The sequence below is a fragment of the Oenanthe melanoleuca genome, chromosome 7 (assembly GCF_029582105.1).
Source record: "Oenanthe melanoleuca isolate GR-GAL-2019-014 chromosome 7, OMel1.0, whole genome shotgun sequence".
Taxonomy (NCBI): domain Eukaryota; kingdom Metazoa; phylum Chordata; class Aves; order Passeriformes; family Muscicapidae; genus Oenanthe; species Oenanthe melanoleuca.
This window is the reverse complement of record NC_079341.1, coordinates 12,463,779-12,477,625: the sequence shown is the minus strand read 5'-3', so window position 1 is coordinate 12,477,625 and position 13,847 is coordinate 12,463,779. Positions and strand designations below refer to the sequence as shown.

Here is a 13,847-nt window from a genome sequence, read left to right as displayed (position 1 = left end):
AGTGCTTGATAGGAAGCATAACAGAACAATGAAAACAGCGCATGATAAACGTGGCCTGAAAGAAACAGATAGGAGTGAGATTTTTTTTAAAGTGACCAACCAGGAGGCAAATATGGACAGTGTGTAAAGCTTGATATACATTATATTACAATACATTAATAATAGGTGACCATCTAGTGATAAGTCTCATCTGAGTGTCAGAGGGTTTTTTATAAAGAAGCAAAGACCTCATTGCAGCTGCAGGTGTGAACCTTAACAGGAACAGATCAGCATCAAAGGCAGAGTCTCAGGGCAGAGCCCTCCTTTTGACATCTCATCATTAATATAGAGCACATTCACATTAAGGTGACAGGCAGATCAGCTCCATTTGGGCACTCGCTCTCTGAGCAGACAAGGTCCCCTTCTCTGGTGTTGCTACCTGGCAGCTATTGGAGCAACAATGGGACTAGCCTGTGCTTCCAGCTGCCAGAGGTAAACACCATAACCCCTTCCTCTGTTGCTGCTTCTTTCAACATTTCATTTTACCTTATTAGGCTAAAGTTTCTCCCTCATAAAGCATAACATTTACATTCCTAAAACCCATTCGAAAGCCTACAAAAATGTCTCCAAAAGTCTTTTTAGTTTTACTGTGTCTCTTCGAGCCTTCCTTGTATCTGCTTTACATTTCCCTTTGGGACAGGAGGCATTTCCTCCTGTGTTTTGTACAGTGCCTGGCACCCTGGGGACCTCTGAGGGTAGGTCAGTGATTTCCCCTCGGCCAGCAGCTGGCCAGAATGGTCTGATGAACCTGGTGCTGCCTAGATGCCAGAGCAAGAGCTGGCTGCAGAGACCAGCTTTGTCAGCCTGGAGGGGAGAAGCATCAGCCTGGGATGGATGCCCAAGGTGGCAGCCAGAGGTGGCTGCTCAGTGCTGTTTGTTGCTATTGTTTTCTGGAGGCACATCTGGGCTTTATTTCTCAGCTGTGTCCAGCTGCATTAAGAAGTAGCTGCACTCTATTACCTTCATCATGAAAGGGGTAATTTGGTGTAATTGAAGCCCCAGAACATCTCTCTCTGAGTGCTATATCTGTGCTCTGAGGAAGTGTCTTGCTTTGGGAGTATGCTAGGTTAAGAAAATTGGCCATCTCCTGCTGTTGTGGCTGTTGTGCACCAGCAGGGATCTGTGTGGCAGGGAGGGTGGGTAAGCTGTGACAGGGAGTACAGGCCTGGGCCATTGTTCGTGCTGTCCTGCAGCTGTGGGGCCACAGAAGTAATAACAGAGCCAAAAGGGAAGTTTGATGCTCTGATAAAAGATCAGCCAAACTATTCAGAAATTATCATCCTCATGCCTGGCTGCTTGTTCCCCTCTGTGCTGCAAGTGCAGCTGTAGCTCAGGTACTGCACCCCACATCATTGGTGTCTGTTCAATGAACAGTGGCAACCAGTGGAAAAGGGCAGGCTGCTGCTGTGGTGAAATGTTTCCACTTCTGCGTGCTATGGGGGTTGCTGGGCAGTCTTGTTCATGCAGGAGTTTATTTGGATCCCAAGAGTGACCTGAACCATTTGCAATAGGTGGGTAGCAGGGACAGCTATCCCCCCACCTTTTGCAGTCATGTAGCTAAGCTATCCACTCCTTCTTAATTGCTATTTTGTTGTTCTGTCTGCTCTGCTTGCTTGGAAAATCCAAGTCCAAAACCTCAGCTATGCATGAGTCATTGCATTTATGACCAACCACCTTTTCTGTTTGTGCCACCCTCCCGCTGCTGGTCTTCCTTTGGACCACTAAAAGCTCCTTCCTGTATTTGGCTGCTGACACCCCCAGCCACACTCAGCTGGCCCTGCCAGAGGATTAGGCTGGGTGGTGCACATGCAGCAGAGGCACACTCCCTCCAGGCTGCAGTGGACATGCTTGTGCCTCCTCTGCCAGCAGAAGACCTTCCAGCTGAGTCATAACATCTGCTCCAGAGGAACAGTGTTTTTAAAAAGCCCGACTGGTAGCCAGACCGTGCCCAGTGGATTTTTTTGCAGCCATTTCCAACACATACTGGAACAGGTTTGCAGACGGTGGGATCCCTGCCTGGGAAGGAATTAGGGGACCGCTGCTGTGGCTCGCAGCCCCCTCTGGTGGCACATGCCAAATGCTGGCGAAGGTTTCTGGAGACAGGGGCCAGGGTTTCTCAAAACAGGCTGGAGATGGCAAACTGGACATGGAGCTGCAGTCAGGCTTTTCCTCATGACTTTGGGTCCTACTGTCAAGCCCAGAAGGTTTCAAGAAACAGGAACTGGGCCCACTGTCATTAGGAAACTTATGCAGTGGTCACTGTGACCTCGTAAGTGCCATAATGGTGCCAAGAGAGCTGAATCAAGCACAGCATCCTGATGTGTGCTGGATACAAGGCAGGCATGGCAGGAGTAGACACATCTGCTCCCACCTTGAAAGGCAGAGTGAACCAAGATTTGGCCAGGGAGACAGCATGCTGCTAGTGCCCATGTCACAGAGCTCTGCTGTCCAGGAGACACTGGCAGCAGCATGCTGGTTGTTCCCATGCCACAGCACAAAGGGTGAGACACTCAGCTTGGACAGCCAGTGAAGGCCTCTTATGGCAGCATGGCCATCTCCTGAGTGTCCAAAAAGCTGGGCACTGGAACAAAACAGCTCTGCATTCTTCCTAGAGAGCCACAGACTCAAATTCCTTTGAGCTGAGGTGGCAGAGAGAGCTGCATCCAGACTCAGTACCCACAGCCAGCCAGGCAGCTGTGGGCTGCAGCATTCAGCCTGCCTCTCTTGCCATCTCCTTCAAACAAGAGCATCATATTGTGAGAAGCCATCCTTCCATCAGTGAAGGTTAAGAGTAGACAAGGCAGCAATCATGGACAGCTAATTAGTAAATGCTTTGAAAAGTGTGCATAATTAGCTTATTAGTAAACATTTTAGAAACAATGCAGTTCATCTTGTGATTGGCAAAATGCTTAGAAAAGAGAAATACATTTGGAGAATACTAGAGAATGCCAGGGGTTGGAGGGGTTCTTCACTAGGATGTGAGGGGAAGTGACTGCATCTCCTGAAGCACTGGGGGAGTTGAGCTTTAATTTTGCAGTGAGGGGAAGTCAAAGATGAGATGTTAAGGAAGGCATTTGCTTGCTCATATATTTGTGGCATGGGTAGCCAGAAGCAACGTTTCTAACGTACAGGAAATAATTCAGTCTGGGTAACATGACACTGCAGCTCAACTTGTGTTCAAATGAGCTTCTACTGGTTTTTAACTCCATCCAGCATCCGCTATACAGTTCATAATTCCCATTAAGCCCGGGTCATTTTCCAAAATGGGACATCAGTGGATGAGTTAGCTGTGACGGTGAGACCAGCCACATGAGACAACAGCTTGAGGTTGTTCACATCCCTCTTCTCTGCTTCCCATCTCTGCTTGCTCTGTGGCTGTGTTTCTCTATGCCCCAGAGCCTTTCCCCTGAGGGAGAGGCCCAGCCCAGGCTCTGCAGGAGGTGGTGGCCCCAAACACACTCTCGTGGGGTCTCCTATGACCCGCCAGCTCACTAACATCTGCTGCATAGGAGTCCAGATCTCGTTTTGCACCTTGTTTCCTGTTGGCATGATGACAAATTGAGGGCCAGCTGGTGACACTGGGAACAATAGGATTAGAGACAGAGACGTCTCCCCCTCCTTCCTGCTGTTGAGGAGGAACTGGTAATGGTGGTGGTGTACTCGCTTCTTAGTCAGCCTCTCTGTCCAGCAAGGGAAGGAACAGCATCTGGAGAGGGAGCAAGCACAGGGCTGGCTGTGGTGATTTCTGATTAAGTGGGTTCAGAATTTGCCAAAAGTGTCGGATACGTGTGCCTTTTTTAAGCAAGCACTGTAGGCTACACTGCAGCTCCAAATCCTTTGCATCTCTGCAGACCCTGCTCAGCGCAGATGCTGTAGGATAGGAGCAAAGCAATCCCACTGAGTGCCTGATAACCAGTGTTGAGGTGCTCCTGCTTTCAGCAGAGCCTGAAGCCCTTGACTACCTTTGCAACAGTACTCCAGCCCACAATGTGACACCAGGTGACCCTTTACAGAGGCTCATCCCAAACAGATCTCAGGAGCCTAAATAAGTTCTGTGAGACTATGAGTCTTGGTCACTTTTTTTGTGTTGTACAGTGGGATTAGCAATGCTGTTCTACGTCATGGGTTTGTTGTCTGGATGCAGGAGTTAGTGAATGTAAGGGGAGTGCTAGAATGATATTTTTAAATTATCCATTTTTTGTTGAAGACTAGATGCAAAGCCCAGTAAAAGAAAAGTGAGATTTTTACCTTGATTTACATAGGAAATAGTTTAGCCTTTTAATATCAACTGTTTGATTTAGCTACTTGCAGCCTTTTTAATGGATATAATCCCTATTGTCAGGCTGTGGCAGACTCCCCAGCAAATATCAGTTCTGCAAGTTGTGAGATTTGGGTTCTTCCGCTTCCCTGCTGTGAATTTCCTGTTCCTGCCTTGGTGAATCATTTAAAATTCCCTGTGCTATAAAGAAAAGAAGATCTGGGCATCTGCGGGCATAAAACCCAGTCTAGATAGCAACAGTGTAAAGCACACTCCCCTCCAAAGGCTGCTGAGAGGCAGCACCACACAGGAGTAGGTCAGAGTGCAGCAGAAGACAACCACTTCATTCTCAGCCTTTTCTGGCTGGGTGTGAATTCTGTAATTAAATATGAATGCAAAATAAAAAGAACAGACTGCAAAGAGCAGACTGAAAAACAGAAGAAATTTGTGGTTGCTTTTGGCCAGAACTCAGCATAGAACATATTTGAAGGAATTGGGGGAGGTTAGATTTTAGTCTGAGGCAAGTTCTCAGTTTCCTTTAAATCAAGCGGCTGCACACCAGCATTGAATGGCAATGTAATAATATGTTGCAAACCACAGTCTGGTGATCCTGGAATTCCTTATAAGTTAATAGCAGTCATGGTCCACTAATCACAGCTAGGATGTTTTAAGCAACTGTCTGATGTATCAGTTCAAACACACCAGTTCACACACACACCTTCCTTATGCTGGCTTAGTGAGTAGCTCAGTAGATCATTAGAAAGAATGAATAACCTAGGGTTTTTCTGTTGGTTTCTCACCCCACCCCACTGCTAATCCCATGGAATTCTTGATATCTACACATAGCCTTAGTGAGCGATCACAGTACATTAGTATGGTGTGGTTTTAAAGTAACACTGGGTCAGACATGGAGATATTGTTTAATGAATTCCTAGAAGCAGAGCCTGAAGCAGTGGGGTCTGACAGCAGAAATGCTCTGCCAAAGACTTCATTCTGTTACAAATGGCAGGGAAACTGGCAGGGTAGCTGCCCCCGCCTTCTTGCAGCAGTACAGAAGACACTGTGTGAGGAATCTTTTGAGGTGGAGTTCTGCTTTCCTGAGACAGGCAATACTCATCCACTGGTGGTGGGGGAGCCCCTGTTCTCAGCCCCGTGCCGGCCGAGGCCATGCTGCATGCAGGGTGTTTGCATGGGAAGTGCTCCACGTGTTAGAAACCTCCAGGGAAACCTCAGAGCTGGGGCTGTTGATGGATGTCCAACAAGGAGAAGTGCCCCCCCCTCCACCGGCAGCACGAGAGTTTGAGGCATGTGCTCAGCTTCCTTCCTCTTCTGTGAGTGCTGGTAGGAGGTTTCATTTACATTGTTATTTTGCAGTGAGAAGGAAGGTGTAATGACTGTTTCTTTGGTAATACCGATGTTTGGCTGTTAATCGTGGGTGGAAACAAGGTCTGGGATCTCCATCAGCAGAGGCGACTGACTCACCATTGATCTATGTTCACTGCATCTTGTTGAAGTTTTTTGACCCATTTGATTTCTTAGGTTTTCTTTTGTGAAAACCCTCTGATTTTTTCTGCCATTCAGGAGCAAAACATCTCTCTGTCTTTAAATATGGCAGATGGGGATTTCTTCAAATGTCCAACAACTCAATTGATGGAGACCTCAGGAGACCTCTCCCCTTCCCTGTCCCCCTTCTCAGTCTGTCTTTTCATCTGCAATCTGGAGATGTAAGGGCTATAGTAATAGAGTGTCAGAGGAAGTAATTGATTCATCACACGCCGAGAGAGGAGTCCGTTGCCTTCAGTGTCAATGGAGCTGAACCACAGCCTGGAAGGGTGAGGGAGGCTTGTAAACACTCCATGGCTGAGCTGGCAGGACAAAGCAGACACACTGCCACAGCTGAACAGGAGGGTGACACAAAGGGTTGCTTGAAAGAAAATCTTTTGGAACAAAGCAGTGGCAGGGTCCTTGTTTGTGGGACAAACAGGGACAGTCCCATCCCCCTGCTCCCAGAGCACATTAAGGAGAAAAGTACCTACCAGCCTCATGCAGCATCCCATTCCCTTGTCTCTGTCTCCCTCTTCTATCTTGATGTGATTGCTTCTCTGACCTGCTGTTATGGGCTGGGCTGAGCTCTCCTCAGGGGTACCAACCAGCCCCTGCCAGCAGCTAATTCCTCCCACACTCCCAGAGAATCACTGCTGTCAAAGAGAGCCATATGAGAGGTCACTGCTGCTGCCAGTGCACAGCAAGGTGTGGCACGTGCATGGCACAGCCCTGGCCCTCGCTCAGGCATTGACTGTGCTCAGACTTGGCACAGTTTGGTTCAGATGGCTATTGAACTGCAAGTCCCCATATTTTGAGGAGAGAAGGGGGTAGGAGATGCTGTGCTGTGCAGTAAGCAAGGAGGGATCAGGCAGTGGTTCACTGTTTGCCCCAGAAACAGCTCTTACTACAAGCTGGCACAGCCAAATTGTGGGAATGCCCAAATAGTGGAGGCTGCAGGCCAGTCTTGGCAGCAAAGCTTTACTCACTTGTGCATCAGCTGAGGCAGGATCTGGGCTGTGAACAGGCTGTCTCTGAGAAAATGCGGGGTCAGAAAGTCATCCTATGGTGGGCCAGTCCCAGGGTGACCATCCATCATTAATGAGGGATGTAGACAGCCAGGAGGGTGAGGGTGGGCTGGTCAGGGCTCTGTTCTTACAACCTCCTTTATACAATTGGTGCTTAACGAGGTGTTTATTTCAGTTTTGTGCTGAAAAAAAGCCAGTGCAAATGAGTGGAAAGATATTGGAAAGCCCAGCTACCAAGCTCTGATCCCCATCTGATTCCAGTTTTTACTCTTTCCTTTTGCTTTTCATTGCATATAGTGTCTAAGGCCATGACTGATACTGCACCAGCAAGGTGTGGTGGTACATCACTCGCTCCTGTGGGAATAGGGCTGGCACAGCATGCCATGTGAGCGTTCCCTGATCCTCATCAGCACCCCAGAACTTGGACAGCCCCTAAGCTCATCCCCATCTACTGCCTGGGCTATCAGGCACTGGATCCCAGCAGAAAAGGGAAATCTGTCCCCCCACTGCAAAGAGATCAAAGTGAGCATTTGCCCTTGCCTTCTGCCTGCTCTGCTGCTTTCCGGCAGTAAATTTTCCTTTTGTGGTTGTTATCTTTTATTATATTTATTTTTTTCTTTCTGTTAGTGATCAAGTGCCTGTGAGTGGTGACAGTAAAATGACAGAGAAACCGAAGTTTAATTTTTTCCACAGATGGATTGTAGCAGAAGGAGAAAAGTGCAAATGCATTTTCTCAAGTGTCCTGCTTTTTGGGGTATGAAAGGGTTATGAGTTGCTTCAGTTCCCTTAGAGCAGAAACAGAAGGCAGAATGCCATGGAAAGAGGATTTATCCTGAACATGCTTTATATATATGTTATTCCCAATTTCTCCATGATTCTCCCCCCACCAATGAACACCACAGACATCTTGCAACAAAAGACCCCTGTAGCTAAAAATAGAAGAGCGAGGAATTTATAGAGATGGTTTTGGAAACAGAAATAAAATTAAACAGCCATGTGTAACTCCTGAACAGCAGCCTGCAGAAAACCCCCGAAGTGCACATTAGCACATCTCTTTTCTTATATAACGGTTGTTTTTCCAGGCATGGCCCAGATGAGAGCACTGCTCCAGCCCCAGGCGCCCTTCTGCAGAGATCTGGCAGCACAGCTTGAGGGAGGCAGCCTGGGGATGGAGGGAAAGGCACGGGGAGCCTTTGCTCTCCTGTCTCAGGGGAGGGCAGCAGCATGCCAGGAGCTGAGGCTCCCTCCTGAATCAGAACTTGTCTCAGGAGCACTTTGCATTCATGTTTTATTCTTCCCTTTGCACAAAGTATTTTGGTTACCTTCCCCCCCCCACATAAGTTAGCAGTAACTGCTGAAAGCCTCTTCCCATCAGCACTGCTTGTAAGGGGGTGAAAACAACAACCCAGAGAGTAGAAATAGAGGCTCTTTATAGTCTCCATTTTTTGTCTTTGAGGCATTTTTGAAGAAGCTTTTCAATCTAATAGGGTTATTTTCTCTCCTCCTCTATTTTCTTTTTCTTTTCCTTTTTCCTTTTCTTGAACTTTTTTCTTTCCCTTTAACTGGATAACTGGATTTTTTAAATTTATCAGAGATTCTGGTTAGATTTTTTGAGGAGATAAGAAAATAATCCAAAGCACAGTACAATGGTTACAACTCCCCACAATACTATGACTACACAAGACGTAATTGGATACAACAAATTCAAAACAAACTTCAGAGAAATCCTAAGCAGTTTTGCCTGTGCCATTGCCCCCTCACTCCCCCACACCAGCCTAGCTCTCCCCCTGCTGCCATTGGATTTTTGTCATTTTAGTCACTGAAATCCAGTGAAATCCCTTCAGATTCAGAGCAATTATAGCCCATTTCTCTCTGTTGTTGCCAGAGTCAGTTATTTCCATAAGGGCAAAACAAGGGCAGGCTCTGTGAGCATATTTTGCCTCAGCATAGGCAAAAATGGCCCCAAAGGGTTCAGACTGAGATCAGATTCATCTCTGCATTTTTCAGACACCCAAAGCCCAGGTCTAGTCAGTAAAAGTGATTTAAAGTACTTCTGTTGCCAGTGCAGAAGAACAATTAATCCCATCCCAAGCTGGGTGTGAGAAACCTGCTTCCACTGAGAGCAGAGGACGTTTAGTTGGCTAAACCTAGACATGGTACAGGATTTTTAGTTCTGTGCACAAATCCATATCAGGGCCTGTGTCTATGAGGAGTGATTCTCTTCTCACACCAGGATAAATTAGGAGTGATTACCCTTAAAATGATGAGTTACACATGTGTAAAACCAGTTCAAGTCAAAGGAGAATCCAATTCATCTGCTGTATTTATAATTAATTACTCTGATTAAGGGCTGGCAGCTAAGATCAAACTTCATTGCTCTTGTTTCATCAGTGGTGCTCGCCTGCTATTATGGCTGTAAAAAAAAAAGTCATTTTAAAGTCCTTAGTAGCTTCTGGAACAATTTAACCTTTGAAGGGTATGTCCTCAGGATTGTGTAAACAATATGGAAAAGTTTTTTTTGTCTTTCACAATGTAACCACCCATGAAATAAGGATTTGGTTGGAAGGTGGCATACAAAAGAGCATGAAGATGGATGGTGACACAGAAAAATTGACTAAGTCAGATAGTATGTAATGGACATTAATTCTAGTCACCTCTTGATTGAACAACAGGCACAGAGATGCTGGTTCATCATTTAACTATCTCTATACTGCAACTGCTGTTTAATTTCTAAGAAACTACCTGTTCTTAGAGGATGTTCAAAAGATCTTATGCTTTTTATAACAATTTCTGAGAAACAAACCCCCCATCACCTTTTCAAGGGGGAGCAATTGCCATTGTGGCTAAGCACAGGCCTTCCCCAGCCACCTGCAGAATATCAGCACCTGCTAAATTTCACTAGAATTGCAGTTTCTCTTCCTCTCCTCAGCAGATGCATTCAAGACACAGTGATATCTGGTTCAAGCAGATCAGAGGTCTTGAAGGCTCAAGTCAGCCCTGGGCATTCCCAAATTTAGGGTTGCTGGCATGCAGTCTGTACCTATTTGTCTCCCTGTCTATCTAGGCCAGATTTCTCCAATATAATATAATCTCTCCAGTCAAGACTGGCTTCTATTCTTGGCTGTGCTGCAAACTTCCTGTGTGACCTTGGGGCAGACAGTGCTCCTCTCTGCCTTCCTACCTCCCAGGGTCTCGTGAGAATCCCATCATTACTGTTTGCCAGCTGCAGTCATGAGCCCCATGGAAACGCCTATAAATAATTGCTCCAAATTAAACATTGGGGAAGTTCAGGTTAGAGCCTTGCCTCCCTCTCCAGTCCTGGCAAGCACTGGAAACTGAGCTTTGCTGAGCATAAGTCCTCACCTACTTCAAATTATAGCTCTAGAGAGAGACAGGGGAAAGCTGCCAGCTAGGTCAGAGCTTGGCCAGTCCTCCTTAGGCTTTGAAACAAGGCTTGCACAAGTTTATGTATTCAGAGGACTCATGATATGGCTGAGAACATATGAATTATTTGTTATTCATGTTATCCTAAGCTGATGTCCCTGTAATGCCCCTGAAGCATGTTTCAGGGGGGGAAGGACTCAGCATCTCTTGGAACTGGGGGCTGAAGGCCAAGGGGGTTGTTGATTTTGTGTTCAGCAGTATGGGTCACTAAACACTTTGTGTTGAGTGTCCCTCTGGAGAGGAGCACCCAGAGGAATGTCACAGGCTTTCTGATGCTGCTTCCCAGATAGGTTGAAGTGTTTCTGGAGCTCAGCAGTGCCTGGGTGAGTTCCTGGGAGGTCTGTCCTGGCCCCAGGGGACCATGGAGAGCAGCTCAATGACCAGGGAGGAGATTAGCTATTTTGGAACAGAAAGGGACTGAAAAGCTGGAGGTCCTCTTATAATCACTACAGCTGGGGCTTGTTTGCCTTTGTTGCATCTCATCTGGGGAGCCAGCAGCAAAATGACTTAGGAAAAATAGAAAGGAAACCCTGGGAAGCAGAGAGGTTGACTGGAGGAAAAAGCAAGCAAACAAGCATGAATAATACAGGCTGTAGAAGTGCTTTATAATTGGTTTATAAAAGCTCTCTTAACATCAGCAAAGCACCTTCTACTAAAAAATCTATAATTAAAATGCAGCAATATTTGTAAGCAATGTACATTTTTTGTTTAATTCTGTTAAACAACTTCAAGAAGAACATCTAAGCCTTGTATTTCCCTTCTTTCTCAGCCTCCATTGTCTGGGCAGTTAAAAGCACTTCAGCATTGCCTCCCAGCCTCAAAACTCCCTCGTGAAAAGCTGTTTGAGGTGGTTTCAAACCAACTCACTAGCATTCTCACTCAAGTGGCAGCTCAGAATATCTTGCCATTGTGCCATTGGATGAGAAGCCAACTGTGGTCACCTTCCCTGCAAAAGAAGAGTTGGTTAATCAATTGGTTATACTTGTGGGTTACAGAGCTTGCACCCTGCCCTCACATGTTTACGCTTGGCTCGTTGGAGCAATGCCTAGGTAGGGAGAAGTGGCCATGAAATGTGCTTGGAGATGGCAGCTTTCCCAGTGGAGGTAATGCCAGAGGTCAGCCCACAAGAATCTTGGTGCATGTTGAGTGAAACAATGGATTTGGTTATATGAGTGAAATGCAAATTGCAGGGTACTGTATGAGACAGTTTGAACATCATCGCAGCTTAAATGTGTCCCACCCAACTGTGCCCTAGGCCGTAGTTATCTGAAAATGAAATGGTTAGAATAGAAAGCATGGCTGGGTTTTCCTCCTTCCAGTTTTGCTTCTTGTTTTTCACAAGGGAAGAAGAAAGTCTAGAAACCATGATTAAGCTTAACAGGAGCAAAGATTTGGCCGACCTGGATTGTAACGTGTCCAGTGACCCATGATGAGGAGAATGGGGTTTATCAGTTTGATTGTTTGAGGGCCAAGGCATGGACATGGCTGAAGCACATGGCTCCAAGAGGATCTGTGGTGGGGATTAGCTGGCATTCTTGCTGAAGTTTGGAAGTTTAGCATGGATGTCTTTGGTGTTTTTTCATTTTGAAAGCCTAAAGCTTAATTGCTGTGATGGAGAGGAAGTGGGGCTTCTGCTCATCTGGGCAAGTGCTATCTCCCAAGTGTAATACTTCCACAGTTCACACTCTGTTTATATGACCCTAAGAAAGGGTTGCCTCATGCAGAGCAGAGGCCTTGGACCAAGATTTTTTAACTAGGGGAAAAAACTCTTACACATTTATATTAATTTTACATTTGGCAAAAATTATTTCCTGACCTTATTGTAAGGGCTTTTTTTTTTTCAGTTGTTTTTAACATTTGATTTATTAAGAATTAGCTCCAGTATGAGAAAGCTGAGCTAGATGCTTGAATGAAGCCAAATAGGGCTTAATTTAAAGAGGCAAATATTTCCTGATGATTTACTTACTAGATTCATTCTTTTAATTTTCCATTTGCAGATTGCCTATGAGCAGATTGCAATATTCCCTAACTGTATGTATTATTGGAAGTCTGTCACCCATTCAATAAGCAAAAATTTCTTTGTGCAGGACTTGCTTCTGAAATTCCAGGGTTCCTATCGAGCTGGGTGGCTTGAGGAGCCATGTGGACAGCACTAGGATATTAGTTGTGCTGGCTGTAGCAGAAGCTGTGATCACTGCAGTCAAATAGCTGAAGCCATGTACTGTGTTGGCGAGGTACAACCCCAGGAGGACACAAACAGATGTGATTCCCTGGGATGCAGCTAACCTCCGCCTGTGCAGGAAAATGGCAGCTTTTATAGCCCACTCCATTAACTGTGTTTTGCCAACATTTATGTTTTTGCCAAATTAATTTTTTTGCCACATACTCACAATTTCACTAGTAGCCAGTAGTTCTGTGGCACAGATGTGCACTTCAGATGTGGAAGGGCTGCAAGCATGCTGAAAGCAAGTAGTTATTTAGAGAACAAAATGTCCCCGCTGTTTGCTCAGTACTACTTTAAACAAATAGACAAACAAGGAGGAAAAAATTCTATTTAGAAAAGCACTAACACTGCCTTCTATGTTCCTCCTCCCTAGAGAGATGGTAGGGTGAAGCCACACATGATGGACATTAGTGGGGTCACACAGGGTGCTGCTGACTGGTGTCAGGGTAATACGGGGTCACGAGGTGATAGGGGCTAGGCAGAGCTGAGGAGAGAGCGGGGGAGCAGATCTTCATTTGCATTGCTGTGTGTCCACACACCAGCTAAGCCAAATGCTCTTCCTCTTCGAGTGCCACTTCTCAAGACCACTTGGATTTCACCTTTGCCAAGCCAGTTGAGCCTGTAATGAAGTTAAAGGCTGGGTGATTGCAGCTAGTTGAGTGCTCAGTCCAGTGTAGACAGGATTTTATCTGCAGGCGTTTTGCTTTTGGCTCTCAGCCTGATTTAGTCCCAGAAAGGAGTGAAACCAAAGCCGTCTGGGCCATCTTTCTTTGTGGAGGAGCACACTAAGTCCCTGCAAGTTTGTTTTGAGGTTGTTGCTCGCCGATATGTGCTTTGAGGAACGGGAATGAGTCACATGAGGATCATTCTGTATCCAGCAAGCTACTTCTCCTTTCAACTCTCCATTCCCAAACAGAAGATCTTGTGACAAAGAATAAAGGCAGATTCCTGGCAGCCTGGAAATGGTTTTTTCCTCCCTGACCCCCGTAAGAAGAGCTGTAGCATGTTGTTCAAACAGGTTGATACAAAGCAAATAAACAGTAGTAGAGAGATGGTCAGTTTCTGTAAATAGCAGCGTGCTGGCCAGAGAGGAGAGGGGCGGGAGAGCGTGGGTGTTAGAAAGCAGCTGAAGAACAAGATGTACACGTAAAAGCTGTTTGTTTCTTCACAGCACGCAGAGCCTGATACTACTACCTTGCCTACTCATGGCCTAGAAAATATGAAGGGATCTGTGGCAGTTTTGCCTTCCAACCAAGCTTTGCAAAAGCTTTTGTCTCTGCACCAGGAGGCAATTCTTCTAACCCTACATATT

The 13,847-nt window shown here is 46.1% G+C and overlaps 1 protein-coding gene across 6 annotated transcripts in view; it reads left to right on the top strand.

The window, feature by feature from the left end:
• NRP2 (neuropilin 2) overlaps nt 1–13,847 on the top strand; it is an 88,955-nt gene that overhangs the window by 14,110 nt on the left and 60,998 nt on the right. The gene's annotated exons all lie outside the window — the stretch shown is intronic.